Raw genomic sequence first — 4,803 nt, forward strand, 5'->3', positions numbered from 1 at the left:
CGAAGGCCGAACGAACAGATGACGAACGGACGAGTAGGAACAACGATCGGTGACGAACGAACGAACGACGATCGATGACAAATGAACGGAGCAGCAGCCGAGGCATGGGCGAGTGGGCCCAGGTGAGTGGGTCTAGTGGGATTGAGAGTGTGGCTGGTTCCCTACTTTAGGGAGGATGGAGGAGGATATTGAAAGTCTCTAAATATTAAGAACCATATGAGACATCTGTTGAAGATAGTTTTTAAGATAAAATCCCTAAATTTAACTATTGGAAGTGAGATCGAAGGACTCTTGGAGATACTCTTACATAAATGAGTACTCAGGTAGATGATCAAGTTATATAGGGGTGGTGCTAGCTTCTTGGTGACCAAGGTGGGTCGTGGCCCCCTGGCCTAACAACTTTTTTGCAATTTGTAGTTTATTTTAAGCCTAATCTATCAATTTCCTTGAGAATTTCCTAGCTTCAACGGACCCTGCTGATTGAGGCCCAGTGGATAAGGCCCAGCTATTCCCTTTTTAAAAGGGAGAAAAATTGGTTTGAGGAGCACCTTGCATTTGCATTTGCATTTGCATTTAGCATCCCTCCTCTTTAAGGGACTTTCTTTCACATATACAAATAGTCTTGTAATTTAGGTAAATCGATCATTTCCTATTGATCCATCGCAACAGATAACACCAGGGATCAAAACTCAAAAGAAAGAGAGAGAAAAGAAAAGAAAATGTTTTGACCACATAGGGCTTGGCTCTACCCCAGGGGCGTCCGGCAGAGCGGGCTGCCCGTGCGCGGCCCACCGGTCGCATGCAGGCGCGGTGGAAGACGTGGCGGCAGCCCCGCGCACCTCGGCGGCGCCGTGGAAGTCGCATAGGCAGACGGCGCAGCCCTCGGGCAGCGGCTCCCCGGACCCGGATCCTCCGGTGGCCGCGGAGAGAGAGTCGAAGCGCACCGCGGGGGAGTGCTCCTCGAGGCAGATGGTCAGCGGCACCGTAGTGGTGGTTGTGCAGGTGGTCGATCGGCGTCATCAGTGCAGTCGTTGTCTGCGGCGCCGCCGGTGAGGCGGAGCAGCCAGGAGGAGAGGCGGCGGAGGTGGGTGATGAAGAAGAGAGGAGAAGCAGCACCAGCTTGGGCATCTCCTCTCTTCCTGGCTGCAGAAGAAACAAATGCAAGATCAAGATGGAGCAATGGAGCTTGCTGCAGAAGAAACAAATTGAGTACAAGCTGAGCAGCAAACAGCTCATTAATAAACTGACGACGACGACGATGATGGCGCAGGACGATGCTGACACACATCTACTCTGCATTTTTATACTACTGTAATATTACAGTATAGGTCAGAAAAATACATTGTATATGAAGTAGTAATATTACATTCGCATGCGGCCAAGATCTACTGCAGTGACTTTGATGTGAAGCTAAATATAGTTCTGAATTTTTTTTTCAAAACTGTTTCTTTTAATCGCAAAAGATGCTGAACTGAGGTCTCGTCCTTGGGCTTTTCTTATTGTGAAATACGTGCATTATGCACGTTGTCGAAAGAATAAGAAGAAGATTTTTTTTGTCGACAAGTCATAAGTTGTGGATCATAGTCTAGGAGCGTTTGCATGATTGGGATGGGATGGGAATATGAGGGGAGTGGGCAGCAGCTCTCGCAGTCTGGTCGTCAGTGCTGTGCCGGGCAAGGGCATGGCAGGGCAGGTGGTCTTGTCGGACGGGATCAGCACAGAGTCCGGTTGCTTTCCAAGCCTTCTGACGAGACTCCCTCTAGTTTGTGCTGAGAATGAGAAATACTACACTGCCGTATATGAGCATTATTCTCTTAATTGCGTACTACTGTAGTAATATTAGTTGTCTACGCTAACTTTCTAATATCCTTTTTTTGGGGCTACCAAAATATATACCTACGGGTGTCAATTTGCAATGGGATCGAAAGAGAGCCGTTGGGTGCTCAATGCAACTATTCAACTTATGTGCTCCTCCCGTCGTGGAGGCTACCCGTCCGGACTCGAGCCTGTGGTGTCGTACCGGGGCTTGCTCCTATGAGTTGATTTATTCTAGGTAGCCTCAGGCGTATATGAAGCATAATGGAATCACGATGTGCCCTAAAGTCGAAGGCTTCATAATTTGTTTCAGTAGGTATATGTATATAGGTTATAGATCTAGAGTATGTATAGAGTGTTGGTGTGTAGAATATAGTGTAAGTTTAAACACTATAACTTGTATTCAGTGTTGAGACTCTCAATCTGACTTTAGGAGACTGTATTTATAATTTTCCCCCCAATATTTACCTATGTTGGTTCGGTCCATCGTCGACAGGCACATACACATCTCTGTATATATATAGCATCGGTGCGAGGTCGATTGATCAGATGCATTGGATGGCCACCGACCCAGCATACCATGTGCATGCACTCATCAATCAACTACCTTAATAAGGTGGATTATACTTATTATATATCGAACAATATATATAATTAATAGAGGCAATATGCATTATCGCCAGCAAAAGAAGACAAATGAGCCGTCCTTCCGGCTGAATCTCGATATATATGTCTTATTTATCAGAGCTATACCTTTAAGATCTATATATTATTTAAATTTTATAGAATAAAATGAAATAGTTTAAATATTTATTTTCAATCTAAAATAAAAATAAGATGTCTAAACTAAAGACCATCTATCTATCAACAGCTTTAGCTCTAGAAATTCTATAGCCAAGGATGATCGGCTCTAAAATTTTTTGAAGATGAGGCTTTGCCAAACAAGCCCATACTAATGTACATATAGATGTCTATATAACAAAGACAAATCTGTTATAAGTGTGTATTATTTCTTGAGGTATATACCTGTAAATCAAAGCTGCATGCACAGAGACAGAAGATAACAACGAGGACTACACAATGGAAGGATGCAATCCAAAAAGAATTATGCTTACTCTCCAAAAAAGAGGTATTCATATCAATAATACATACTTCTTGTAACATCTTTCATGTGGGATACAAGTGGATTTTCGTTCGTAAATGGAACAAAAACAACAAGGTGGTGATATATAAAGTGAGGCTTGTAGCACAAGGGTTCACACAGAGACCTATCATTGGTTTAAATGAGACTTATTCTCCAGTAATGAATAGAATCATGTTCTGATATCTAATTTTGTTGGCAGTTCAAATCATCTATCTATGCAATTGATAGTAGTAACTGTATACCTATACGGGTCACTTGATTCGGACATATATATGAAAGTCCCTGAAGGACTAGACATTTCGAATCCAAACACAAACCGCAACATATATTGTGTAAAGCTTAAAAAGTCACTATATGGTTTAAAGTAGTCGAAAAGAATGTGGTACAACCGACTAAAAGAGTTCCTTCTACATAAAGGGTACTCCAACAATGAGGTTTGTTTATGTGTCTTCATAAAGAAGTCATCAATAGGATTTTGTATGATCTATGTGTTATGTCGATGATCTGAATATCACTAGAAATATAGAAGATATAGATGAAACACGCAATCATCTAAAGATGGAATTTAAAATGAAGGATTTTGGCAAAACCAAATTTTTCTTGGGTATATAACTCGAGCATCTTCCTTCAGGTATTCTAGTACACCAAGCTACATATACCCAGAAAATGTTAGAGAAATTTAATGTGGACAAATCATATCCACCCAAGGCTCCTATGATTGTTCGATCTCTTGATATGGAGAAAGATCCATTTAGACCACGGGAGGAAGGATAAGAGATACTAGGACCCAAATTTCCTTATTTCAGTGTCATTGGAACACTTATATATCTTGTAAATTGCACCATATCTGATATCATATTTGCAGTAAACTTACTACCTAGGCATAGCACTGCTCCAACTAAATATCATTGGATGAGAGTCAAGAATATCTTTCGATATCTCCAAGACATCATAGATCTTGATCTTTTTTAAAAAAAAAAACAAGATATGAATATGATTGACACTGACGTTCGCTACTTATCAGATCCCCATAATACCAGATCACAAACAGATTTCATGTTCTTACACGGTGGAACAGTCATTTCTTAGAAGTCTTCAAAACAGACTCTTGTGGCTACATCCACAAATTATTCTAAAATAATTGTATTATATGAAGCATCACGTAAATGTGTATAGCTTCATAGAATGATAAACTGCATACAACAATTTTGCGGTATTAGTTCTATTGAATCACCAACTATTATTTATGAAGATAATTCTACATGCATTACTCAAATACAAACAAGTTACATAAAGAGCAATATAACCAGACATGTTGCCCCTAAAATATTATATCCTCACGAATTCCAAAATAATGGAAAAATAGAAATCTTGCAAACTAAATCATACGATAATCTCATTGATTTATTCACTAAGTCCTTATCAACTTATATATTTCAAAAATATATTTGTGAAATTAGTATACGGTGACTTCGAGATTTGCAAGGTTCAAGGGAGTTGATGCATGAATAATAACATGATCATATTATATTGTACTTTTTTATGAGTTTTTTCTATATGATTTCACATGTAAGGTTTTTAATGAGACAATATCTATCTTATTTCTTTTATTTTTCCAAATGATTTTTAAAGGTTTTAATATGATCTATAGATCATAGTTATTGTTCTCTGAGCTTATCAATGAGTTTTTCTTATTTAGGTTTCTCATATGAGTTCAATGAAGCAATAACCAATATATATTATATTATTTTCTCTTTATATTTTTCATTAGATTTTAAAAAAGTGTTAATGGCATATCAACATATTATTTTCTCCTTATATTTTTTCCTCATGGTTTTAAAGGA

The 4,803-nt window shown here is 39.1% G+C and overlaps 1 pseudogene; it reads right to left on the reverse strand.

Annotated features, from left to right (window-relative positions):
• Window positions 1-604: 604 nt before the first annotated feature.
• LOC133927488 (E3 ubiquitin-protein ligase RHA2A-like) lies at window positions 605-1,128 on the reverse strand (annotated as a pseudogene).
• Window positions 1,129-4,803: the final 3,675 nt, after the last annotated feature.

The sequence above is a fragment of the Phragmites australis genome, chromosome 8 (assembly GCF_958298935.1).
Source record: "Phragmites australis chromosome 8, lpPhrAust1.1, whole genome shotgun sequence".
Taxonomy (NCBI): Eukaryota; Viridiplantae; Streptophyta; class Magnoliopsida; order Poales; family Poaceae; genus Phragmites; species Phragmites australis.